This window comes from Hypanus sabinus, unplaced genomic scaffold (genome assembly GCF_030144855.1).
Source record: "Hypanus sabinus isolate sHypSab1 unplaced genomic scaffold, sHypSab1.hap1 scaffold_2429, whole genome shotgun sequence".
Taxonomy (NCBI): domain Eukaryota; kingdom Metazoa; phylum Chordata; class Chondrichthyes; order Myliobatiformes; family Dasyatidae; genus Hypanus; species Hypanus sabinus.
Window position 1 is genome coordinate 4,304 of NW_026780549.1, and position 27,446 is coordinate 31,749.

At 50.5% G+C, this 27,446-nt stretch overlaps 2 long non-coding RNA genes across 3 annotated transcripts; both read right to left on the reverse strand.

Annotated features, from left to right (window-relative positions):
* Positions 1-13,103: 13,103 nt before the first annotated feature.
* Positions 13,104-17,051, reverse strand: LOC132387961 (uncharacterized). Its single transcript, XR_009510102.1, has 3 exons — positions 17,034-17,051; positions 16,238-16,336; positions 13,104-13,203 (listed from the first exon to the last, which is right to left on the reverse strand). It is a non-coding gene; the product is annotated as an uncharacterized LOC132387961 (long non-coding RNA).
* LOC132387960 (uncharacterized) lies at positions 17,048-25,580 on the reverse strand. Of its 2 annotated transcripts, none has more exons than XR_009510101.1 (5): positions 24,408-25,580; positions 23,159-23,276; positions 21,825-21,896; positions 20,540-20,656; positions 17,048-17,150 (listed from the first exon to the last, which is right to left on the reverse strand). It is a non-coding gene; the product is annotated as an uncharacterized LOC132387960 (long non-coding RNA). The 2 variants fall into 2 exon arrangements; XR_009510100.1 differs by having other exon boundaries at positions 20,540-20,659.
* Between the last annotated feature and the right edge of the window lie 1,866 nt (positions 25,581-27,446).

A 27,446-nucleotide genomic window follows, 5' to 3' on the forward strand; every position in this document is an offset into this window, starting at 1 on the left:
AAGGTAAGAGGAGGGAATTTCAAGGGAGGTATTAGAGAAAGGTTTTTCACATAGAGCGTGGCTGATGCGTGGAATGCACTGCCTGAGTCAGTGGTTTATGCAGATACTAGACAGGTATATGGAATAATTTAAGGTGGGGGGTTATTTGGGAGGCAGGGCTTGAGGGTCGCTCAACATTTTGGGCTGAAGAGCCTGTAATGTGCTGTACTATTCTATGTTCTCTGTTCTATGTTCCTTCTCTCCGGCTGCTTTAGTTCATGCATTTCGGTCTTGCTCTAGGTTTGATGGCTCTTGGGCACAGGTTTTTAAAATTATCAGTGAGGGTTTGGGGGTGACACTCAGACCTTGCCCGCTTATTAATGTATTTGGTGTTGCAGATGATGTTTTGGGTTTAAATGCAAACCAGTCGGATATCATTTCACTTACATCGCTTTTGGCCAGTAGGAGAATCTTGCCGGTCTGGAAATCTGCCACTCCCCCATCTGCTGCTGCTTGGTTAGAGGAAGTAATGTCTTTTTTCTGAAACTAGAAAAGATTAAATTTACTCTGAGGGCGTCTGTGAGAAAGTTATATTCGAAATGACGGCTCTTCTTGACATATTTTGGGAGTCTTAAGGAATTACCTACTAGCTGAGGACATTTTATTGTATTTGGGAACTTGCTTCCCTTTTAACACGCATATGCTTTACCTCACAGGGTGGTTGATGAATTGTAATATGAGTGTATTCTGGATCATCTGAGATGGTGTTGATGTGTGTGGGACATCGTGTTGAAGGAGTGTGGGGGTATGGCTGTGAAATGTACATAGTTGTATTTGTGAATTGTTGTATTCTAAATACATTAGCTGCCATTGTATGTTCGGGGAGGTCGGGTGAGGGTAGGTTTGTTTTGGGGTAAGATACAAAAGCACAATGTAAGCCATTATTATTCTGTACAGTGACTTTTCAATAAAAATATATTACAAATAAAAAAGAATCATAGAGAAGGAATGGTGTGCTGTGAAACGAGGAAGGAAGGGGAGGAGAGTGGGGCCACAGAAAGGGTGTTCAGTTTGCAGCCGTTAGAGCACAACGTGTCAGGCACCATTTTCTTGCTCCCTATCTTTGAATGGAGTATGATTAAACGCCGAAATCCACTGGCCCATGGCCAGGTGTCACAGACAGAGTGAGAATCCTTCCATAAAATCCGATCACACACTCCTGGAAACATACACTGAGTAACGTTCCCTCCGCAACGCTCCATCACACACACCCGGGATCATACACAGAGTGCAACTCCCTCCATATTGTTTCAACACACACTCCGGGGTCACACAACGACGGAAGCTCCGTCCACACCGTCCAAACGCACAGTTCCTGGGTCAGATAACCAGCGAATCTCCCTAAATATTATCCCATCACTTTCCCGGGGTCGGACATGTGAAGTACCTCCCGCACCAGCGCAGAACACCCTACCGGAGTCAGCAAAAGTACGAAACCCTCTCCCTCCTCCGGGTTCCCCACTCACCAATACCCAGCCTTTCGGCTTTCCAGTAGTCTTGAATCGTGTGAGTCTCTCGGAGATGGTGTGTGTCTGTGAGCGGATTGTGTGCTGCCGTTTGAGGAAGGAAGGGGAGGAGAGAGGAGGCCAGGGAAAGGGTGGTGAGAATGCAAACACTGATGCAAGTGATGTGGAAGCACATGACCGGCCTGTGCACGCAGAGTTCTGGAGAGATTCAGATCCTGGCGAAAGATATCCGTGGGACGGGGGGAGGTGAAACACCAGCCATTATTTCTCCCTCATACTCCCCACAATTGCCTGTGTCACAGAGTGGGAGGAGAGTGGAGGGACGACGTAGATGGGGAGCGTTTAGCGGGTGGAGAGTATCACGGAGACGGGGAGATGGGTACGTACGCGATGATGGAGACGGCGAAATGTGCAGAAGAGGATGTTGGTCACGGAGACGGGGTTGCTTGTAGACGAGGGTTGGGTGACGGAGACAGGAGTGCTGTTCTGCAGTCTGTGTGACAGTGACTGGGAATGGAATAGTATTAGGGTGACGGAGTCGGGGAGGGGTTTTGGGGAGGGAGGGCATACGGGGAGGGCTGTTTCAAGTGACAGTGCAGAGCCTGACTCTGTGTGTGTATCGTTGAGTGGTGAGATCCTGCTGTGGTGCAGAGCCAGTCAGTGTGTCAGTGTCAGGATGAGGGTGTTAGATGTGGGTTGTGGCAGTGACACCGACACATTTTCAGAGTCCCATTGAAAAACTTCTCCGTGTCTCACTGAGGATTGTGTGTCTCGTTCATAGCTTATGCGAACGGTACTGTCCCTCCTGCAATCTAGACTCACTAATATCTGCCGAGTCAGGCTTAGAGGCGTTGACCCCTGACCTGAGCGCATCTGCCCTTCAAACAATATTTCCCGCATTGAAACGTACGCAGCTCAGAACATAAGTCCCTGCAGGCTCAACCTTTTGCTTCCTGAATTTTTCAGAAGTCTTACAACATCTGTCCCAATAACCACTCAACTATCTGTAATGGTGTTCTTATTTACAAGTCCCTGCAACTCTAGTTTATACAACCACTCTCCCCTTCTAATGGCAAAATTTACCGCTGGGATATTACTTCCAATCCAGTTCAGATGAAAATTGAGAGAGTTGCTCATGGGAGACGAAATGAAGGAGCTGAGCGAGGTGGGGGCGGTGTGGCGCGGTCTCCAGCCAGGGGTCTGTGCTGCCCCCCAGTGTACGCTCGGCAGAATACAGTATTTATTGTGAACAATTGTGCATTACCGTGGCATTCAAAAAGCCCAGGGGGTCTGAAGCTGCATAAATGTGTGTGTGTGTGTGTGTGTGTGTGTGTGTGTGTGTGTGTGTGTGTGTGTGTGTGTGTGTGTGTGTGTGTGTGTGTGTATAAATCATTTGTGAATGTATTACTGATATCTTACATATGCTTGCTATATTTATATTTTATGCATATTATGTTCACTTCAACCCTAACTCTTTAGCCACATTTTAAACAAAATCTTCTTTCTAATTTTTTCCACACATGCACATACATAAGTTTGGAAAACCCGCTGCCTTTTCCTACCTGTATACTGCTGACGATAACGACACCATAGCATCGAGGAATCTCGTTCTCGTCCACAGTACCTCTTTTCCGTTCACGTAACAGAAGACAACCCTACCGATACAGCTCGCAAGATTTCACCCCTTATTCCCTGCTGAGCCACAGAACCATGGTCCGTTCCAGAGACCTGACCGGTGAGACTTTCCCCTGCTTTGTCATTTGCACCTCTCTCCTCCCATCCAGAAAATCCAAAGTGCTCTACCTGTTATCTCTACCGGCTCTGGCTGTTTAACACCTTTTACCTTCCTGCCTGTCACCCAGTTTCCTGTATCCTACTCCATGGGTGTAAATACCTTTCAATGTCTTCCCTATCACGCCCTCAGTTTCGCGAATGATCCCGATTTGATCCAATTCCAGTTCAAACGCTGTTCCGCAGAGTGGCACAGCAGGATGCGTGTGGGTGTCATGGTATGGGGTCGCTTAGCGTCCGGTCGGGGTTGTGTACATGTCATAGTGAGGAGTGTGTAGGTGTCACAGTGACAGCTGTGTGGCTCGCTCACTGCTTATGCTGTCTGTGAAGTGGTTGTTCTCTGTGTTTTGCAATCTATCGTCAAAGTCCTTGATCTACCCCTAACCCCTCATCTGCCAACTCGATGAGTTTAAATCTGGCTTTTTACCCCTCTCGCAGAGCAGTGAACGTAAATCACCGAACAGAATAGACACTTCGGCCCAAAATGTTGTGATATAACAATGTTGTGACACTTCTGACTGCACAACAACCATCTCCCTGTAAGCCCTGCACATTAGCGTCCCTGTCGAAGGGGCACATGAACCCTTCTCTCCCTGACTTGTCAATGAATCCCATGTGACTAGTAAATCCTCCCGTCAACTATGAATACTATCCGCTTCATCACGTGTAATACAATCGAAACCGGGAATGTTGATCTGACGCTCCTGCCCGCCCTGCAACGGCGTCTCTACAATGTCATAATTCCAACCGTTGACCCGTGTCCTGAGCTCATCGGTGTTTCGTACAACACTTCCTGCATTGAAACGGAGGCAGCTCAGAACATGAGTCCCAGCAGGCTCAAACTTTTGCTTCTTCACTTTGTCTGTGGTCTTAACAACATTTGTCCCAACAACCACTCAACTATCTGTAATTGCGTTCTTGTTTACATCCCTCTGAATCTTTAGTTTATACCACCGCTCTCCCCTTTTAATTGCAAACCTGACCGCTGGGATAGTGTTAGCTGAGTGGAACGAGCTTCCAATGGAAGCTGTTACACAGAGTATAACGGTGAGATGCGTGTGGGTATCACGGTATGGGGTCGCTCAGTGTCCGGTCGAGGGATCTGTCCGTGTCATGGTGAGGGGTGTGCAGGTGTCATGGTGACAGCTGTGTGTCTCGGTCACTGTCTAAGCTGTCTGTGAAGTGGTTGTTCTCTGTGTTTCGCAATCTATCGTCAAAGTCCTTGATCTACCCCACTCCCTTCTCTGCCCTCTTGATGAGTTTAAATTTGTCATTGAAGGTAAAATTGGATAGGTAAATGTACAGGTAAGGAATGGAGAGTTAAGGGCTGAGTGCGCGTCAGTGGGACTAGGTGAGAATAAGCGTTCGGCACGGACTAGAAGGGCCGAGTTGGCCTGCTTCTGTGTTGTAATTGATATATCGTTATATTGTTATATATTAGTTCTGATTCAGTGCAGGTGTAAACTGAGATAGTTGCTCATGGGAGACGAAATGAAGGAGCTGAGCAAGGTGGAGACGGTGAGGCGCTGCTTCCAGGCAGGAGTCTGTGCTGCCCCCCAGTGTTCGCTCGGCAGAATACAATCTCTGTTGTGAACAATTGCAGATTACCGTGGCATTCAAAATGCCCAGGGGGTCTCAAGCGGCATAAATGTGTGTGTGTGAGGGTGTCTGAGTTTGTGTGTGTGCGGGCGACTATGTCTGTGTATGTCTCTGTGTGTGTCTGTGAGTTTGTCTGTGTGAACATAATGGGTGAATACACTTACTGATAACCTCCATATGCTTGCTATCTTTATATTTCATACATATTATGTACGCTGCAACCCAAACACTTTAGCCACATTTTAACGAATGATGTCTATAATTTTGGCCATACCTGCAAATACATAAGTTTGAAGAGCTGTCTCCCTTTTCCTACCTATATACCGGTGACGATAACGACCGCATGCCTTCGATTAATTTCGTTCTCGTCCACCTTGTCGATACAGCTCGCCACATTTCAACCCCTATCCCCTGCTGAGTCACAGAAACATAGTCAGTGCCAGATACCTGACTGGTGAGACTTTCCCCTGCTTGATCATTTGCACCTCACTCCTACCATCCAGAATTATCTAAAGTGGTCTACCTGTTATTGAGCGGGTTGGCCACAAGGCGTCTCTGCACTGGCTCTGGCTCTGGCTGATTAACACTTTCCATCTTCCTGTCTGTCACCCAGTTTCCTGTATCCGACACCGTGGTTGGAAATACCTGAATACATGTCTTCCACATCATCCCCTCAGCATCCCGAATGATCCCGAGCTCATCCAATTCCAGGTCCAACGCTGTTACACAGAGTATAACGGTGAGATGCGTGTGGGTATCACGGTATGGGGTCGCTCAGTGTCCGGTCGAGGGATCTGTCCATGTCATGGTGAGGGGTGTGCAGGTGTCATGGTGACAGCTGTGTGTCTCGGTCACTGTCTAAGCTGTCTGTGAAGTGGTTGTTCTCTGTGTTTCGCAATCTATCGTCAAAGTCCTTGATCTACCCCACTCCCTTCTCTGCCCGCTTGATGAGTTTAAATTTGTCTTTTCGCCCGTCCTGCAGAGCAGTGAACGTAAATCACTGAACAGAGCAAGACCCTTCGGACCGCAATGGTGTGGTAAAACAGTTGAGCTAAATCACTTCTGACTGCACAACAACCATCTCCCTGTATTCCCCGTACTTTAACATCCCTGTCAAAGAGGGACATGAACCCCTCTCTCCCTGAGTTTGTCAATTAATCCCATTTGACTAGTAAAGACGCCTCTCAACTTTGAATACTTCCCGCTTCACCACGACTAATACAACCGAAACCGGGAATGTTGAGCTGACGCTCCTGCCCGGCCTGCAACGGCGTCTCACTAATGTCTACAATGTCATAATTCCTGGTGTTGACCCCTGCCCTGAGCTCATCTTCCTTTCGTACAATACTTCCTGCATTGAAACTGAGGCAACTCAGAACATGAGTCCCAGCAGGCTCAACGTTTTTCTTCCTCACTTTGCCTGTGGTCTTAACGACATCTGTGCCAACAACCACTCCACTAGCTGTTTAAGCATTCTGTTTTTCATACCCCTACATCTCTATTAAAATCCCCACCCCTCCTACTCTATAATGACTGAACTTCCCGCTGGGATATCAGTTCCAGTCTAGTCCAGGTGGAAATGGTGAGATTTGCTCAATGAAGGGGCTGTGCAACGTGGGGCGGTGTGGCGCGGCCTCCAGGCGGGGGTATGTGCTGCCCCCTAGGGTTGCCGAGTGCTATAACCTCCAATTTCATGCAGTTCACACAGGTGACGTAGTCGGTATGACTGGAAGTCCCTCTTCCGTCCCATGTCCTGCAATGAGAGCTTTCAACTCTCTTGCCAGACATCCCTACTGCTGTAAATGTGCAATTATAAAGAAGCAAACAATAGATTAACTGAAAACAAACCAATAAACGGTTTAGCCATAGAACCATAGACAGACAGACAGACAGGCAGACATTCTTTATTGATCCCGAAGGAAACTGGGTTTCGTTACAGTCGCACAAACCAAGAATAATGTAGAAATATAGCAATATAAAACCATAAATAACTAAATAAGAATGTAAATTATTCCAAGTGGCAATAAATCCAGGACCAAACTATTCGGTCAGGGTGTCTGACACTCCGAGGAAGGAGTTGTAAAGTTTGATGTCCACGTGTAGGAATGACTTCCTATGACGCTCTGTGTTACATCTCGGTGGAATGAGTCTCTGGCTGAATGTACTCCTTGCCTGGCCAGTACATTATGGTGTAGATGGGAGACATTGTCCAAGATGACATGCAACTTGGACAGCATCCTCTTTTCAGAAAGCACCGTCAGAGAGTCCAGTTCCACTCCCACAACATCACTGGCCTTACGAATGAGTTAGTGGATTCTGTTGTAGTCTGCTACCCTACAAAGAACATTACAGCACAGTGCTGGACCTTCAGCCCTCCATGTTGTGCCGACCCATATATTCCTTAAATAGCACTAAACCCACACTACCCAATAACCGTCTTTTTTTCTTTCATCCATGTTCCTGTGCAAGAGACTCTTAAATACTCTAATGTTTTAGCCTTCATCACCATCCTTAGGAAGTCATTACAGGCACTCACAACCCTGTCATATCTCTCTTATCTTTGTTAATGAATCGTCCTCATTGGTTGCTTGCTGTTCAAAAAATAAAATAAAAATAAACATAAAAATAAAAACCGCGAAGCGCTGCTTTTTAATGGTCTCTCGTTGAAAGCTGTTCCAAAGCCAGAATTTTATGAGTAGATGCCTCCAACAGTCAGACGCAACATCACATCACACACTCCCAGCGTCAGACACACAATGAAGCTCCTTCCGCACGTCCCGTCACACACTTCCGGGGTCAGAAACCATGCAAAACTCCCTCTACACAGTCCCATCACCCATTCGCGGGGTCCGACACTTAGTAAAGCACCTTCCACAGTGTCCCGTCACTCGGTCCCTGTTACAGGCATAGAGTGAAATTTCTTCTTCCTCGTCGCATCACACACGGTACAGGTATTATGTGTAGTTTCCCTCTAGCCAGACATTTCGAGAGGACTAGAAGGTAAAAGCAAGCATGCAATTCTAAGGTTTAAACAGGAACTATGAGGACACATTTGGGGAGTTGTGAGCAGGTTGGGATCCCTCCTCGAACAAAGTATGTGTTTAATTGGAAAGGGTTCAAAGGAGGTTCACGAAATGAGTGCCTTGTCATATGAAGAACGATCGATGGTTCTGGGCCTATACTCGCGGGAATTCAGAATAATGAAGGGTGAATATTGAAAGTTTTGAGATTGTGAAAGGTCATGACAGAGTTGATGTGCAGAGAATGTTTCCTATTGAAGGGGGGTCACACCCGGAGATAGACAGATATCTTTTAAAAAGGGGTTAATGAAGCGTGGTGAATCTGCGGAATTCCAGCCCACAAGCAGGCGTGGACTACCCGCCATTCGGTATAATAAAGACATCGTTTGAAAAATTCTTCATTAACGAAGACATGAATGCATGTCAGGAGAAGGCGAGACACTGGAGCTCAGAGGAGAATGGTCAACGATGAAATGGCCAGCAAACTCGATGTCCTAATTCTGCTCCTGTGTCGTGTGGTTTTAATTGAAGTTCCTCGGTTACTGTGTGTCAGCAACTCAGAGGATCTATAGTGGGCCCAACACGTTCATGCAAACACAGAAAAGGTGTCAAGTGCCCGACTGAACAGGACAAGCATCCAAGTTTCCACACGTCTATTTCCCGGAGTACGGTTACGGTTACTGTGTGTCAACAACTCAGGGGATCTATATTGGCCCAACACGTTCATGCAAACACAAAGAAGGTGTCATGTGCCCGACTGAACAGGACAGGCTTCCACGATTCCGCACGTCCATTTCCCGGAGTACGGTTCACTCTCACTTTTCTTCTCAGATTCAGAGATGTAATTGTTTACTTCATGGAAAGTCTATCGTTAAAGGACTCTAGCTGAGCACTCAAGGCTCAACCGTAAGAGTTCCGTTTCCAGTACGACTGATTGTGATGTAGTCTTTGGTTTGGGTTGGTACCTTCTTGTTCACTTCGAGTCTGAGTCTGAATTTGAATTTGAAAAACATTTGAGTTCAGCGCCATCCACAGCTGTCTCGCTACAGAAGGGATCACAGCTTTAGGAGTGAAGATGAGGAAAATTCTATGGATGTTCGGTGAGGAACTTTCTGACTAGCCGCATCGCCGCCGGGTGCGGATGCTGCAACGCACGGAATAGTAACGGGCTACAGAGGGTTCCAGCCTCAGTCGCCACTCTGACGGTCACACCCCTCCCCACCATCGAGGACATGGTCAAGAGGCGATGCCTCGAGAAGACGGCATCCATCACTGAGTCCTTTCCCCACTCGGGAGAAGCTCTCTGCTCGTTGCTAGCATCAGGGAGGAGTCACGGGAGCCTGAACACCCAGTCACAAAGATTCAGGGACATCTTCTCACCCTGGGCCATCACATCCCTGAAGGCAGGAGCACTAACTCGACATTTTTGCGGTGTTTATTAATGCTTGTAATGTACATTAACTATACATCTTTTTCGCTGTTATGATGCAGCAAAAGAACACATTTCAAGCCGTATGAATTTCAGGTAAAATAAATCAAATAGCGATTCTGATTGAAAATATTCGATAGGACAGAACACGCTGGCCTTCACCGGTCAGGACACTGAACACAGGAGTCCGGAGATCTCGCTGCAGTGGTACAAACCGTCGCTGAGGCTTTTTGTTTTTGGAAACAAATGCCACTGACATGGAAAGCGTGTACAGGGAGTTGTACGGGGATATTGCAGGAAATCGAGGGTTATGGAGAGAGGGAAGGAGTTTGGGACGTTATGCCCTGGATCAGTTTTGTAACCTTACAGTGTTCCATAAACCCAAGAGAGGCACAGACAGAGGAAATAGGCACAAACGTTCACCCAGGGTTGGGTTATCGAGCACCAGACCGCACAGGATTGACGTGAGAGTGAGTGGAAAGGAGAAAGTGGACACTATGAACACTGAGAGTACAGAGAGACGGAGAGGGAAGGCAGGGAGAGGGGTAGAAAGAAGGTAGAGAGGGAGCAAAAAGTGGGAAAGAATTGGCATAGGGAGAGGAAAAAAGTGCCGGCGGAGAAAGGACGAGCGGTAGGGTGGGGGGGGGGGGGGAGAAGAACGGCATGGGCTGGAAATTGCCACAAAGCAGGAGATCAATGGGGACAGAGGTTTGTCGGTGTGTCGTGGAGAGACTGGGGATGCGAGCACTGATGGAGAATGGGACAGGAGGAGGGGACAGAAAAAGTGAGGAGGGAGTTCGAGAGGATGTAACAGTGATAGTTGACGAAGAGAGAATGTGGAAATAGAGGGAGAAAGTACGACGTAATAATAAGGTATGTAGAGGGAGCAGAAAGAGCGGGACGGGGGAATGAAGAGCAAGAAGGGGATGAACAGGGAGAGAGGTGAAAGCGGGGGGGTAGAGGGAGCAGAAAGAGCGAGACTGGGGAATGGAAAGAAAGAAGGGGATCGACGGGGCGAGGTGAAAGAGGGGGTAGAGGGAGCAGATAGAGCGGGACGAGGGAATGGAGGGAAAGAAGGGGAAGGACGGGGAGAGAGTTGAAAGAGGGGGGTAGAGAGCAGAAAGACCGGGACGGGGGAATGGAGGGAAAGAAGGGGATGGACGGGGAGAGCGGTGAAAGAGGTGGGTAGAGGGAGCAGAAGAAAGCGGGAGGAGGAAAGACGAGGTAATAATAAGATAGGTAGAGGGAGCAGAAAGAGCGGGACGGAGGAATGGAGGGAAAGAAGGGGATGGACGGGGAGAGAGGTGAAGGAGGGGGGTAGAGGGATCAGAAAGAGCGGGACAGGGGAATGGAGGGAAATAAGTGGTTAGACAGCAAGAGAGGCTTGTCGGTGTCTGGTGGAGACCATATGGTTGCGATAAGAGGAGGAATTGGTGTAGCAGGGAAGGGCAGAAGGGTGGGCAGGGAATCTGGAAAGATCGAAGAGTGCGAGTGAAGGGCAGACTGGGGATAGTCATTTGATTCACGTCGCCTCCACTGGCTGTTCACAGAGACCCTGGATCTTTTCAGGAATATGCGGGAACAAATGTGCCGACTTCTCGCAGATGAAACGCTGATCAAGATCGCAAGGGTAATTCCTTTTGTCTGAAGTCAGATCACACTGTCTGCAAGGGGACGTTCCAGAGGACCCCCTGTACAGGAGACCGGAGCCCACATTCCTATTCAAGAGGGAGAAACAATTTCAACAGAGACAAAACGGATCCAGCAGAGAACTCGAGCCGAGACCGTCCCCAAGCTAATCCCATGATTTTGCTCTCTTCTAACAGACTGTGTCAGTACCCAAACTCTTCCCACACAACCGCTCTCCCCCCACGGCCCGGTGCCGGTACCCAGAGAGATACCACGGTCCCAATGTCTACCCAAAATCCTGTGTCAGTCCCCAACTAAGGCACTGACCCAATGTCTCCCCACAGCCCCGTATCCCCCAAACTAATCCCACCGAACCGCTTCCTCAACACAGTCCTCTGTCCGTCCCCATACGAATCGAACATGCCCACCCTCTCCTCTCTGATCTGTTTCAGTCCGCGAACAACCCCCACTCTACCACCGTCTAATCCACCTGCCCAGCTCTGTTCCCTCAGATCTATGTCATATAGCAAACGAATCACACTGTTTCTCCCTCTCCACACAGCCCGGCGACCACCTCCAAACTAATCACATTAACCCATTGTGTACCCATCGCCCTGTACTGGTCTCCAAACTAAACCAGTTGTCCGACTCTCGCTCCTCAGATCTATGTTATTTAGCAAACTAATCCGGCTGTTGCTCCCTCGCCACACAGACCGGCGTCTATCTCCGAAATGCTCCCACTGAACAGCGCTCTCCCACCGACATGGGTCATACCTAAATAATCCCTCAGTACTGAACTGTCCCCGCTGCCCCATGCCAGTTTCTGAAATATTCCCACTGCCCTGTCCTTCCCCGGCAGACACGTGTCGGCCCCAAAATATTCCCACTGTATCACCCTACACTCTACCCACGTACAGCCTACAGGCAAATCCCAATGCCCCTCCCTTTTCCCACAAAACTACTTCAGTCCGTAAACGAATCCCAGATAATCCCATCAAAACTATCTGAATACTGAACTCTCACCCCATACATCAGTCCAAATCTTACCCGTCTTCGCATTTTCCAATCCAGTAGTAAAGGTTCTTGTCCGCAAGATAATTGGATACAAACCTCTGAGAAATTAAATTTATTTGATTAATGCCAAGAACCAAAATCTATGTACGGAACTTCTCTCAGATGACTACAAAAGGAATCTGTGATCGGACTTTGTTAAGGGAGCTCCACTCTGTGTCTGATCACGGCAGTTTGTAATGGGACGGTGCGGAGCGAGATTCACTCTGTGCTCGACCCCGGGACTGTGTGTCTGACCCCGGGTTGTGTGATGGGACTGTGCGTAGGGAGATTTATTCTGTGACTGACCACGGGAGTATGTAATGGGACGGTGTGGAGGGAGATTCAATCTGTGTCTGACCCCGGGTTGTGTGATGGGACTGTGCGTAGGGAGATTCACTCTGTGACTGACCGCGGGAGTATGTAATGGGACGGTGTGGAGGAAGATTCACTCTGTGTCTGACCCAGGAGTGTGTGATGGGACGGTGTGGAGGGAGATTCCCTCTGTGTCTGACCCCAGGAGTGTGTGATGGGACGGTGTGGAGGGGAGATTCCCTCTGTGTCTCACCCCGGGAGTGTGTGATGGGACGGTGTGGAGGGAGATTCCCTCTGTGTCTGACCCGGGAGTGTGTGATGGGACGGTGTGGAAGGAGCTTCACTCTATGTCTGACCACGGAAGTGTGTGATGGGACGGTGTGGAGGTAGATACACTCTGTGTCTGACCCCGGGAGTGTGTGATGGAACGGTGTGGAGGGAGCTTCACTCTATGTCTGACCACGAGTGTCTGATGGGACGGTGTGGAGGGAGCGTCACTCTGTGTCTGACCCGGAGTGTGTGATGGGACGGCATGGAGGGATAACCGCTCTGTGTCTGAAACCGGGAGTGTGTGAAGGGATGATGTCGTGGGAGATTCACTCTGTGTCACACCCCGTGAGTGTGTGCTGGGAGTGTATGTTGTGTGTTCAATCTGTGCTTGAATCCGCGAATGTGTGATTAATCCTGTGATATTGTGGGATCTTCCCATGCTGTGACACATACCGCTTCATCCCTGGAATTGATTTCCAGCAGCTTGAATCACGGCTTGAACATTCTTCTATCGCTCTGGAGAAATTTGTTTGAAACGTGGAGACGTTATAACACCGGTCATTATTCCTGATCCAATTCTCGGAACAGTTTTGCACTGGAAATCACGAACAAGGAACAGTGAGACACAGAGTGAATCTCCCTGCACACTTTCCCATCACACCCATCCGATGTGACGCACATACTGAATTTCACGCCATGCGGTCCCGCTACGTTTACCTGAGGTCCGTCACAAAGGGAATATTTCCGCTCCCAACATCGTCCCATCGCACATTCACAGGAAAAGGCACAATGAATCCCTCCCCAAACCATCCATCACACACTCCCGGAGTCATGACACAGAGAATCTCGTACCAGACGCCCGGGGAGAGACACAGAATGAAGTTCCCTCCACAACGTCCCGTCACAGATTCACAGGATCAGGCATAGAGTGAAGTTCCCTCAACATCATCTATCACAGACTCTCCAGTCAGGCACAGATTCAGGCTTCCTCTACCCCGTCCCTGAAACACTCACGGAGTCAGACAGAAAGTGAGGCTCGTTCCACAGCATCCCATCACACACCCGGTGTGTCAGAAACAGAGCGATGCTCCCCCCACACCGACCCAACAGTCTCTGGTTTGGACCCTGAATTAAGTTCCTCTCCAAACTCTCCTATCGTGCACGCCCGGTATCAGACACAGAGGGAATCTCTCTCTCTCTCTCTCTCTCTCTCTCTCTCTCTCTCTCTCTCTCTCTCTCTCTCTCTCTCTCTCTCTCTCTCTCTCTCCTCTCTCTCTCTCTCTTCTCTCTCTCTCTCTCTCTCTCCTCTCTCTCTCTCTCTCTCTCTCTCTCTCTCTCTCTCTCTCTCTCTCTCTCTCTCTCTCTCTCTCTCTCTCTCCTCTCTCTCCCTCTCTCCCTCTCTCTCTCCCCCTCTCTCTCCTCTCTCTCTCTCTCTCTCTCTCTCTCTCTCTCTCTCTCTCTCTCTCTCTCTCTCTCCCCCCTCTCCCTCCCTCCCTCATTCCCCTCCACAGCGTACCATCACACATTCGCGGAGTGAGTGAGACGCAGAGGTCGGCTACTGTGACAGTGTCCAATCGCAATCTCCTGGGATCAGACAGGTGTAGCTCCTCCAGCACCGTCCGATTACTGACACCCGGAGAAAGACATGGAGTGAAGCTCATTCTCACTCTCCCATGGCACAGGCGCAGGGTCAAAAACAGTGTGCCCCGTCCGCACATTCTCATCACACTCTCTCGGGATCAGACAGAGTGAATCTCCCCTCACAGCGTCCCATCACGCACTCCCAACATCAGACACGGACTGAAACTACCTCGCCACCCTCCCATCACAGGCACCCGGAGACAGTTAAGAGTGAAAGTCCCTCCAGTCTATTCAATCACACTTCCTGACGGGGCAGACAGTAATTTGGTTCCATCCAAAATGACCCGTCGCACACTTTCGGAGACGGACGAAGAATGAAGATCTTGTCTCACGGTTCCTTCATACTCTTCCGCTGTCAGACACAGAGTGATGCTCCTTCCACACTGTCCCATCACACACGACCCTAACCCTAACCCACACTATCTCACACTCCTCGGGTGAAGCATGGTGTGAAGCTCCATGTACACTCTCCCATCACACAGTCCTGCCGACAATCACAAAGTGAACCTCCCTCCACACTACCCCAATTCCCCCGCCCGTGATCAGATAGGAAATTAAACACACTCTGCACTTCCCGCCGCACACTCCCGGGGTCAGTCACACTGTGATGCTCCTTCTATCCGATGTCATCACACAATACAGGGGTTGGAAAACGAGAGCGTATCCATCCGCACCTTCCTATCACACACCCCTGGAATCAGACACAGAGCGGAACACCATCCAGGCAGGCGTCACCGTTCCCGGCGCCAGACACACAGGTGACCCCCCCCCCCCCGCCGCCAAATGCACTCAGAACCCCTCCCCCACCATAGCTTTCCATCAGAAGCACACTGTGAAACACAGAGTCACATCCTACACACACGGGGTGAGACACAGTTTTAAGCTCCCTGCACACGGTCCGATCACACGCTCTCACTGTCAGACGCAGACTGAGTCTCTCTCTCCAGGGACCCTTCACACACTTCCGGTCTCAGACGTGGAGTGAAGCTCCCTGCACACTGCCTTCCTACACTCCCTGGTCAGACGTGGAGTGAGGCTCCCTGCACACTGCCTTTCATACACTCCCGGGGTCTGATGTGGAGTGTAGCTCCCTGCACACAGTCTTTCATACACCCCCAGGCGTAAATTTGGAGTGAAGCTCCCTGCACACTGTCTTTCAAACACGCCCAGTCTTAAACATGGAGTGAAGCTCCCCTCCACATTGTCCTATCACACACATCCGGAGTAAGACGCAGAGTTCTGCTCCCTCTACAAAGCCTTGTCACTCACTGCCTGTGTCAGCCACAGAGTGAATCTCTCTCTCCATGGCCTCATCGCACATTCCAGTGGTGAGACGTGGAGTGAAGTTTCCTGCACACCGTCCAATCGGACTCTTCCACGGTCAGATTCTGGGCATTACTCCTTCCACAGCGTCGCATCACACACTCCAAGCGTCAACCACAGAGTGAAGCTCACACCACACCGCCCCTCACAAATTCCCTTAGTCAGAGATCAGAATTAAATCGCTCCACAAAGTCCAGTCACATAAGGCCTTTTTCAGACACATTGTGAATCTCCCGCCTTACTTCCCCTTACGTCCATCTGCACTCTCCCATCACACAGTCCTGCAATCAAATACAGTCCCTCTCTCTCCACGATCCCACCACACAATCCCGAATTAAGACACAGAGTACAGCCCCCGCTGCACCGTCCCGTCACACACTCCCGGATTCAGAGTGAAGCTCTCTCTCCACGGTGGATAACGCATTTCAGGGGTCAGACATGGGGTGAATCTCTCTGTGCACTGTCCGATCACACAATCCCACTGTCAGACACAGAGTGAAGCTGGATCCATACTGTCCCGTCATACATTCCCAGAGTAAGACATAGAGTGAATCATCCTCCGTACCATAATCATACACTCCCGATGTCAAGCACTGAATGACGCTTCCTCTCTCCATGCCTGCCCTGTGATGAGGAGCGGGTGAAAGAGGGGGATGATGCCTCACCTCTTCTGCTGGTCAACAATTCACAGATTCGAGCCTTGGTTTCGTTGACAGATCTGTACATCGTTTCCATCTCAGTGAACTGGTGACGAATCTGTGACACTGAGAGAGATGAAGAAGGATGTTTAGCGTTTACAGTGATACGTTATTGCAGGGTTGAGTTCAACTCATGGTAGTTTCGGTCGGAGGTGACCTTAGGCTGACGAATCTTGGATACTGAGAGGGATGGTGAAGGATGTTTCGCGTTTGCAGTGATACATGAGTCCGCATCGCGCCACCGCACGGGTCACAGAGAGTTTTATGTCAGTGTGACGGTGAAGGGTGTCCCAGTAAAGGAGGAGAAAATGGCGGCGCGACGCAGCGCGCGCGGCCTCTCTGGAGATGGATATCTGTTACTTGTTAAGTAGGGATCCGAGCACAACCCTGATTTGATGGAGACAGACGTGAGAGCGCGGAGGAACATCTGGAGAATCTTCTGAAATGCCCGCTTCGCTGCCGCTTCTACCGTGCGGTCCGGAATCTCCGGAGGAGAAGGCCTCCGAGACCTCGGCTTTGCTTGTTTCGGCGGCGGGGACGAGGTCGACAGTGAATGGCGTGTGGGTGTCAGGACGAGTCTTCACTGTGTTACGGTTCAGGCCGTGTTTTTATCGCGGTTAGGGGTGTGTCCGTGTTGTGGAGATGGGTTTTACCTGGTGTTACGGTAAGGGCCGTGTCTGTGTCGCTGTGGTGTTTTACAATAACCGTTTATTCCACTCTCTTTATTTACGGTCTGACTCCACACGGAGTCCGTTCCACTCACCATGTATCGAGAATCCGGCCACTATCACGATGAGGGCGAATGTAACTAGGCAGAGTAGGCAGATCAGACGGTACGGTCTATTTCCGATCTTCACTTTCGACTGTTGATCATGCGCAGCTGTGGGGAGACCACACGACCATAACATCACAATAAATATTTAATAAGACAACAGGAACTGCTTAATGAATACGTTACTTTATTATCTTAGTGATTGTCGTGATGACTTGCAGCAGACTGAAAAGCCTGAGCATGTAGATGTTACGAAAGATGATGTAATGGTAATTTTGGAAAGTATCAAATTGGATAAATCGCCGGTACCGGACGAAATATAGCCCAGACTACTGTGGGAGGCGAGGGGAGAGATTGCTGAGTCTCTGGCGATGATCTTTGCATCATCAATGGAGACGTGGGAGTTTCCGGAGGATTGGAAGGTTGCGGATGTTTTCCTTTATTCAAGAAAGGGAGAGGAGATAGCCCAGGAAATTATAGACCAGTGAGTATTACCTCAGCTTTTGGTAAGTTGATGGAGAAGATCCGGAGAGGCAGGATTTATGAACATTTGGAGAGGTATAATATGTTTAGGAGTTGTCAGCATGGCTTTGTAAAGGGCGGATCGTGCCTTACGAGACTGATTGCATTTTTGTGGGGATGTGACCAAACACATTGATAAGGAAGAGCAGTAGATGTACTTTACATGGATTCCAGCAAAGCATTTTATAAGGTACCCCATGCAAGGCTTACTGAGAAAGTAAGGAGGAATGGGATCCAAGGGGATATTGCTTTGTTGATCCACAACTCGCTTGCCCACAGAAGGCAAAGAGTGGTTTCAGACGGGTCATATTCTGCATGGAAATCGGTTACCAGTGGAGTGCATCAGGGATCTGTTCTGGAACCCGTATTCTTCGTGACTTTTATAAATGAACTGGATGATGACGTGGAGGGATGGGTTCGTAGGCTGCGGATGACACAACGTTTGGGGTTTTGTGGACTGTTGGAGGGCGGACAGAAGTTACAGCGGGATGCAAAACTGGCTGAGAAGTTGCAGATGAAGTTCCGCCCAGTTATGTATGAAGTGTACGACGAGGGAATCTGCAGATGATAGAAATAAATAAAGACACAAAATGTTAGCAGAACCCGGCAGACTGGACAGCATCTGTGGGAGGAGCTAGTGCCGACGACTCGGGCCGAAACCCTTGTGAAATTGTTCATTTTGACAGGTCAAATACGATGTCAGAATATAGTGTTAATGGTAAGACTCTTGGCAGTGTGGAGAATCAGAGGGATCATGCGGTCCGAGCTCAAAGCAGCTGCGCAGGATGACTCTGTGGTTAAGAATTCGTATTGTGTATAGGCCTTCATCAATCCTGGAATTGAATTTAGGAGCTGAGAGGTAATGTTGCAGATGTATAGAACCCTGGTCAGACCCTACCTGGAGAACTGTGCACAGTTCTGTTCGCCTCACTATAGAAAAGTCGTGGAATCCATAGAAATGGTGCAGAGGAGATTGACAAGAATGTTTACTGGATTTGAGAGCATGACTTATGAGAATAGGTTGAGTGAAATCAGCCTTTTTTCCTTGAAGCGATGGAGGATGAGAGGTGACCTGATAGAGGTGAACAGGGTGATGTGAGGCATTGATCGTGCGGAGAGTCAGAGGCTTTTTCCCAGGAGTGAAATCGCTCGCACGAGAGGACTGGCCTTTAAGGTGCTTGGAAGTTGGTACAGAGGAGATTTCAGGGGTAAGTTTTTTTTTAATTCGCGAGTGGTGAGTGCATGGAATAGGCTGCAGTCGGCGGTGTGGGAGGCGGAAACGACAGGGTCTTTCATGGGTCTCCTGGATGGCTACATGGAGCGTAGAAACATAGAGGGCTATGGTTAAGTCCTAGGTTGTTCTGAGGTACGGACATGTTCGTCACAACTTTATGGACCGAAGAGCCTGTATTGTGTTGTATATTTTCTATGTTTGAATGTTTCTATATCCATCACAAACAGGAGTGGTCCTGCAGAATAAAGCGTCACGGTAACAGAGAGAGGACAGTGCAGGCCGACGATAAAGTGTAAGGGGCCACGACGATGTAGATCGTGAGGTGAGGAGTCCATCTGATCGTCCGGGGAGGCCGTTATATCACCCGATAGAAACGGGCCAGAAGCCGTCCTTGAGACTGGCGGGACGTGCTTTCGTATCTTTCCCCGATGGTAGGGAGTCCGGATGTGTTAGATGGGAGTTTATGGTTATTCTGGCTGCTTCACGGAGACAGCAGGAAATGTAGACAGTGTCGACGAGAGAGAAAATGTCAGAATTCCATCTTTGGAGTGAGACAGCTGGACGGCTGATTTGGGCAGTGTACCTGCCGTGATGGATAGGGACTTCAGTGACCTATTGTTGGGCTGCTCTGTATAAGGGTGTTGGGCCAGGGGAGATTAGACTGATTTGATTCCGGTGGACCCAGAGAGAGTTGTCGGCTAATTTACTCGGGAAGGACAGATCAGGCACGGGGAATAATGTAATCTACCTGGACTTTAACAAGGTCTCAGATGTTACACTGCTCTGGAAGATGATGGTACAGGAGTCGGGAGGTCACGTTGCAGATATCCAGTGACGCCGCTCTTGTTCAGTGTTGGTCGCCCTGATATGGGAAAGGCCACTGTGGGAAGGTTTGCGAGGATGTTGGACTCGGGGGAGTGAGGCATGGAGAGATGTCGGGCAGGTCGGGACTTCTTTCCTTGGAGCGCAGGGGTGAACTTACAGAGTTCTGTAAAACCACGAGGGGTGCAGGCAGGGTGAATGAGCACAGACGTTCCTCAGGTCCCGGGTATCGGGAACCAGAGGGCACAGGATTGGGGTGAGAGTCGATGGCGTGGAGTGAGAGAGATGAGTGATGGAGGGGAGTTAGAGAGAGTGGTGGTAGACGGAGATGAGGGGGGTAAAGAGAGAGAGGGGAATAATAGGGGAGGAGAAAGGGACAGACGGGGATGTGGAGAGATGGGGAGAAAGAAGGGCATAAATGGGGAAACGTTTGTAGGAGATTAGTTGGGGAGAATCGGGAACCTAGTAGAGGAGGCGACTGGGGTAGGAGAGGGGCAGTGAGAGTGGGGTGGGTAGTGTGGGAAGATGGGGGAGTGAGAGTAGAGCAGAGAGAAGGAGGAGACGGAGGATGTTGCCGGATTGGAGTGAGGATCTTATGGATAGAGGTCGGGCAGGTTGTGACTTAGTTCCTTGGAGGGTAAGGGTGACCACACAGAGACGTATAAAATAAAGAGCAGTGAGTGCGTACAGTTATTTTCCGTAGACTTAGAGAATCGTGGGCAAGAGTGCACAAGTCAAAGGAGAGATGGGAAAGGGATTTAATTCGGGCCCGTCTGACGACCTTTCATCTCCCAGATGGTGGTCAGCCATTGGGACGAGCTGAGAAAAGAACTGGCAGAAGCAGGTGCTTTAGAAACTTGGACACATGGGAGCATGACACTGACAGCTACGAGATGACGTCCTCGCTATGGACTCTGACCTGTTTGTGCAGCGGTTGACAGCCCGCCGGGTCCCGAGGAAATGGGAGGATCTTCGTCCTCATCGACGCGGGGTTTCTTTTTCCGAACGTTCAGCTCTGAGTAGGTGGATTTCAGACCTTCTGGGAGACAGGCAGATTAGGAAGAGAGTGAGTGCGGTAGGGAATGGGGGAGGGTATCGGAGAGAGATAGATGACAGAGACGGAGGTCATTGAAGGGAGAGGGGGTGTGAGACAGCAAGTGAGAGAGTGCGGGAGAACAGGGAGAGAGGGAGGACAGAGACTTGGAGACAGAGAAGGGAAAACGATGGACAGAGAGGGGAGAGTGCGATGTGGGCATTGGGCAGGAAAAAGCGAGACAAAAAACGGGGAGAAAAAGGGGAGAGGGGGCATATTTTGTTGGGGAGAGGAGAGTGATAGGCGTGAGAGTTGAATAGAGGGGAATGAGAAGGGAGAATGATGGAGGCTGGGAGAGGGATGGGGAGGCGAGAAGAAAAGAATTTCAGTGAGAGGGGAAAAGAGAGGGTGGGGGAGCGTCGGGGATCGGAAGAGAGGGTTGGATGGAGAGAAAGGGAAGGCATGGAGGGTAGATGTGCCGCCAAGTTAGGGACAGAGAGAGGAGGTAAAATGGGGCGGGGTTGACGGGGGCATAAGACTGAGCAGTGAAAGAGCGATAGAGTGCAAGAGGGAGACCGAGAGCGGTAGAGACGGTGACTGTGATAGACGAGAGACGGGGCGGATAGGGGACAATAAGAGAGGGTGAAGAGAGCGGGACAGCGGGACACAGTCGGGGAAGTAGGGTGAGGGAGAGACAGAGGAGGGAGGGAGAGAAGAAACGGGGTGAGAGAAGGGAAAGAGGGAAAGGAGAATGGGGTTAAAAAGGGAGAGATGGGTTACAGTTTTATACCGCAATCCTTCTCAGCGTCTGTCCCACAGTCCTCCCTCCTCACTGCAACGACACGGAACTAACACACCTCCATCACCCCCGCACCAGACCGCTTGCTCCTCTTTGTCCCTTCCTCCACATGCCCTATACCATGCCATCTTCCCGACAACACTCCTTCCACACTACATTCCACGGCGCTATCTCTAATCCGCCCCTCCCAGGGCGCAACACTCGGCACCGATCATCAAAGAGAGTTCCCCGCTCTTCCTTCTCTCACCCGTTCCCTCCGTGTTATTCTCAAACAGGGGATCATTAGTGTCAACTGTAAGTTTGCTCTGAGATCTCTCCACAGGATTGGAAACGTCACCTAAACAGGGACAAACTAACAAAGATGAAACTGACCTCGATCTGTCCGGACCCGGGGCGCCGATGGGGTCTTGAAATTAACTTCCACGTACGATACATTAGGTTCAGCTGGGGACAGAAGGTTGAGAGTCAGGCACAGAGTAAAGCTCCTTCCACACAGTCCCATCCCACACTCCCGGGGTCAGACACAGAGTGAGTCTCCCTCCACACCGTCCCATCACACACTCCCGGGTTCAGACACAGAGTGAACCTCCCTCTACACCCTCCCATTACACACCCTAGTGGGCAGACACAAACAGAATTTCCCTAGCAACGTTTTTCAGTCCGTCTTTGCTCGGGAAGGAGTTTCTGAGTCCGTTTTTGTGAACTTCACTTTCATGTCAGTTTCGCTGTCGTCCATTCTGTCGAGGTTTCTCTGCGTCTCTGAGCTCAGAAAGGAGAAGTAATCGTTGACAGATGAAGCCCGTGTTTGCAGTGGAGTTTGACCGGCACGAACAAACACCAGATGATGTGCAGATAAAGGGAGAGGCCGAGAGCAGGGGAGGAGGTGCCAGGCAGGAGGCAGATTGAGGGTGTGAAGTTGGGGACTCTCTAGAGGTGAGCGCGGCGGGAGGTGGAGTTGTGAGAGTGAGGAGAAAGAGGTGGAGTGGAGAATGAGGGAAGGACGGGGGAGGTCGGAGAGAGATACATGGGTGACACTGGGCAGGGAGGGAGGAGCGGAAATAAACAGTTAGTAAGGTCAGATGCAGCAGAGAATGGGTACAGAGAGCGGGTAAATAGAAAGGGAGAGGGAGAGAATAGGCTTGGAGAGAGGGACGGAGAGTAGGGCGGTGGGGGAAGAGTGCGGAGTTGGGGAGAAAGAAAGGCACAAATGGGGAAACGTTTGCCGGAGAATAGTTGGGCAGATTCGGGAACAGAGTAGAGGAGGCGACTGGGGTAGGAGAGGGGCAGGGAGAGTGGGGAGGGTAGTGTGGGAAGATGGGGGGGTGAGAGTAGAGCAGAGAGAAGGAGGGGAACGAGGATGCTACCGGATTGGAGGGAGCAATTTAATGATAGAGATCGGGCAGGTTGGGACTTTAATTCTTGGAGTGTAGGGGTGACCATATAAAGGCATATGGAACCGCGAGCGGTGAATGTGTACGGTTATTTTCCACAGACTCGGAGAATCGAGGACCAGAGCGCACAGGTCTAAGGTGAGAGGGGAAAGAGGTTTCATTGTGGCCCGTGTGACGACCTTTCATTACCCAGATGGTGGTCAGCCTATGGGACGAGCTGACAGGTGAAGTGGTCCAAGCAGATGCATTAGAATCTTGGACACTTGGGAATATGACACGTGACCGCTCCAGATTGACGTCGCTATGAACTCTGACCTGTTTCTGCAGCGGTTGACCGCCCGCCGGGACCCGAGGAAATGGGAGAATGTTCGTCCTTATCGATGCGGGTTCTTTTTCCGAACGTTCAGCTCTGAGTAGGTGGTGTTCTGACCGTCTGGGCGAGAGAGCAGCACAGGCAGATTAGGAAGAGAGTGAGAGCGGTAGGGAATGGGGGAGGGAGTTGCGGAGAGAGAGACGCGAGAGCGGGGAAGTGGAGGGAGAGAGGATGATAGAGAACTGGTAGAGAGAGAGAGAGAGGACAGAGACGTGGAGACAGAGAGGAGGCGAAAACGACGGACAGAGAGGGGAGAGTGCGATGTGGGTATTGGGCAGGAAAATGCTATACAAAGGACGGGGAGAGAAAGGGGAGAGGGGGTAGACAGTGTCGGGGGAGAGCGGAGAGGCGTGAGAGATGAATGGCGTAGAATGAGAATGGAGAGGGAGGGAGGGTGGAAGTGGGTGACGGATGGGGAAGTAAGAACAAGAGAATTTTTGTGAGAGGGGTAGGCGAGAGTGGGCAGAGCGACGGGGTGCGTGAGAGAGGGTGGACAGAGAGTGAAGGCGTGGAGTGGAGATGAGTGGCAAACGTAGGGACGGAGAGGTGAGAGGAACGGGCGGGGTTGACGGGGGTATGAGAGTGAGCTGAGAGAGAGAGCGATAGAGAGCGAGAGGGAGATCGAGAGTGGTATAGACTGTGACTGTGAAAGAAGAGAGACGAGAGGGAGAGGTGGCAATGAGAGAGGTGGAAGAGTTCGGGACAGCAGGAGACAGTAGGGGAAATAGTGTGAGGGAGAGACAGGCGAGGGAGGGAGAGAGGAGACGGGGTGAGAGAACAGGAAAAAGGGAAAAGAGAGTGGGGTTAGAAAAGGTAGAGAAGGGTTAAGGTTTTATACCGCGCTACTTCCCAGCCTCCCACCCACAGTCCTCCCTCCTAACCACATCGACACTGAACTAAATCATTTTCACCACCCGTACCCCACACAACTTGCTCCTCATTGCCCCTTCCTGCGCACGCCCCATACCAAGCCATCTTCCCTCAGCACTCTCTCCACACCTATTCCCACGGCGCAACACTCCTCACCGACCACCAAAGAGCGTTCTCCCCTCTTCGCATCTCCCACACTTTCCCTCCGTGTTATTCTCAAACACTGAATCAGTGGGGTCAACTGTACGTTTGCCCTGAGATCTCCCAACAGGAGTGGAAACGTCACCTAAACAGGGACAAACTAACAAAGATGAAACTGACCTCGATCTGTCCGGACTCGGGGCGCCGAGGGGGTCCTGAAATTAACTTCAACGTACGATACATCAGGTTCAGCTGGGGACAGAAGATTGAGAGTCAGTCACAGAGTGAAGCTCCCTCCACAAAGTCCCAATACACACTCCCACGGTCAGACACAGAGTGATCCCCCTCCACAAGGTCTCATCACACACTCCCGGGGTTAAACACAGAGTGATCCCCCTCCATAAGGATTCATCACACACTCCCGGAGTCAGACACAGTGTGAAGCTCCCTCCACACCGTCCCATCACACACTCACCGGATTGGACACTGAAACAAATTCCCTTCACAGCTGCCCATCACACACCACCGTTGCCAGACACAAACCGAATCTTTCTCGCAACGTATTTCTGCCCGCCTTTCCCCGAGAAGGGGTCTCAAAGTCCGTTTTCGTGAACTTCACATTTATGTAAGTCTCGTTGTCGTCCGACCTGTCGAGGATTCTCTGCGTCTCTGAGCTCAGAAAGGGGAAGTAACCGTTGTCCAGGGAAGCCCGTGTTTACAGGGGAGTCTGTCCGGCACCAACAAACACCAGATGAAGGGAGAGGCCGAGAGATGGGGAGGAGGTGCCAGCCAGGAGGCAGATTATGGCTGTGAAGGCGGGTGTTCTCGAGATGTGAGAGCGGCCGGGGGAGGAGTTGTGAGAATGGGGAGAAAGAGGGAGAGAATGAGGGAAGGCTGGGGGAGGTCAGAGAGAGGTAAATAAGTGACAGGGACAGGGAGGAAGGAGCGGAGATAAAGAGGGTTTAGGGTCAGATGTAACAGAGAATGGGTACAGACAGGGTGAAACGACGGGGTCTATATAAATTTAATTTGGTGGTGGGAGGGACAAAGCAAAAGGCGAGCTGACGGTGGAAAGCAATGCAGAAAGAGGGACATTGAGGGGCGTTATCTCAGTGGGAGGAGGGACTGTGCTACAGAGAGGGAAGAGGGATACAGCGGATGACTTATGGATGGAGTTATAAATAGAAAGGGGGGATAACGGAGTGGAAGAAGGGGATTAGAGAGGGATGAAATAAGTGAAAAAGAATTGAAGAACGCAGAAGAACACTCATGCAGAGTCTTTTTGTCCTGGAGAATCGTATCCCCTCGAACCCAACCCCCACCCGCGGTTGGTTCCTGGTTTGATCGGCGGACCCTCCCACTGCTCTGCTCATCACTTCTGTCTATCCGTCTTGCTCTCTGCAGAAGTCACTGTCTCCCTATCTCTCCCCATGAATGTAGCAATCCCGCTTCAGGTTCGCACCTCTTACCGCTCGATCCATCTCTCTACCCATCTCGCCGTGAGGCTTTTCATCTCACATCCCTCTTCACTAAGCCTTCTCTTTCTGTCTGCACACCTTCTCTAGCCCACTTTCTCTCTTCCAACACTGTGTTTTCACCGGATGGAAATGTGACAGGGTGGTTTCCAGGACAGGCGCCGCCTGCTGTTCAACAGGTAGAGATTACTTTTTTCACGGTGAGTCAGGGCGGCTACGAAAGGAGAAGGGACGTTTGGAAACGAGCGGCAGATAGCGAAGATGGAGGTTGTGTGCGTGAGGATGTGCTGGTGTGTGTGTGTGTGTGTGTGTGTGTGTGTGTGTGTGTGTGTGAGTGTAAGACAGAGAGACCGTATAATGTGCTGCGTGAGGATCAAGGATGCAAGGATTGGCAGGGCAGAAATGGCCAGGGAAAGGGTGTTAAGATTGTTAAGTTTGCAGAAACTGAAGCAAGTGGTGTGGAACCACATGACCGGCCCTGTGCAGACGGAGCTACTGAGATGCTCAGAACCCGGAGATACATATCCAGTGGAAGTGCCAGAGGGAGAGTGTGCTGGAGCGAGTGACAAATTGAATTGGGAAGTATTAGAGGGTTATTGGCTAAGTCCGGGCCAGTGGACTAGGTGAGAATAAGCGTTCGAAAGGCCGAGATGGCCTGTTTTTGTGTAACAATGGTTATATGAATATATGAGAGAGATGGGGGTAGAGACGGTATGCATGTGTGGGCGCAGAGCGAGAGAGCGAGGTCGAGAGAGAGGGAGAGAGAGAGAGCTATAATCCCTGGACCGTCCGAACAAACACATAAGGGGTCAGAAACAAAGTGCAGATACCGCCACACCATCCCTACACACACTCCCAGGCTCAGGCACAGAGGGATTCTCCCTCCGGAACGTCCCATCACACACTCCTGAGGTCAGACACAGAGTGAATCTCCCTGTACACCGTCCCATCACACACTTCCGGGATCAGACACAGAGTGAATCTCCCTCCACTCCGTACCATCACACACTCCCGGGTTCAGACCCAGAGTGAATCTCCCTTCACACCGTCCCAACACACAATCCCGGGATCAGACTCAGAGTGAATCTCCCTCCACACCGTCCCAACACACAATCCCAGGATCAGACACAGAGGAATCTCCCTCCACTCCGTCCGATCACATAATCCCTGGGTCAGACACAGAGTGAATCTCCCCTCCACACCGTTCCATCACACACTCCCGGGGTCAGACACAGAGTGAAGCTTCCTCAAACAGTAAGTACACTGCATATGCTGTGTATGTCTTGAAGATTCCTCCAACCGTTCCACCAAATGCTCCCGAGATGAGACACAAAATGAAGCTCCCGACAGACAGACCCATCAGACAGTTCCAGGGTCAGAACACAAGAGAATCTCTCTAAATATGTGTGTGCGTGTGTGTGTGTGTGTGTGTGTGTGTGTGTGTGTGTGTGTGTGTGTGTGTGTGTGTGTGTGTGTGTGTGTGTGTGTGTGTGACCGGGTTCTGTGCGGTGGGAAAGGGGAGGAGAGAATAGGAGAGGGAAGGGGTCTTAAGATTGCAGATATTGAAGCAAGTGGTGTGCAACCACGTGACCGGCCTGTGCATACAGAGCTGTGGAGACACTCAGATCCTGGTGATAGGTATCCACTGGAGGGGGCGAGGTGTAATACTACACGTCATCTCTCCTCATGCTCCCCACTAACGCCTGTGACACATAGAGTGAGGAGAATGTGGGTAGGGAGAGAC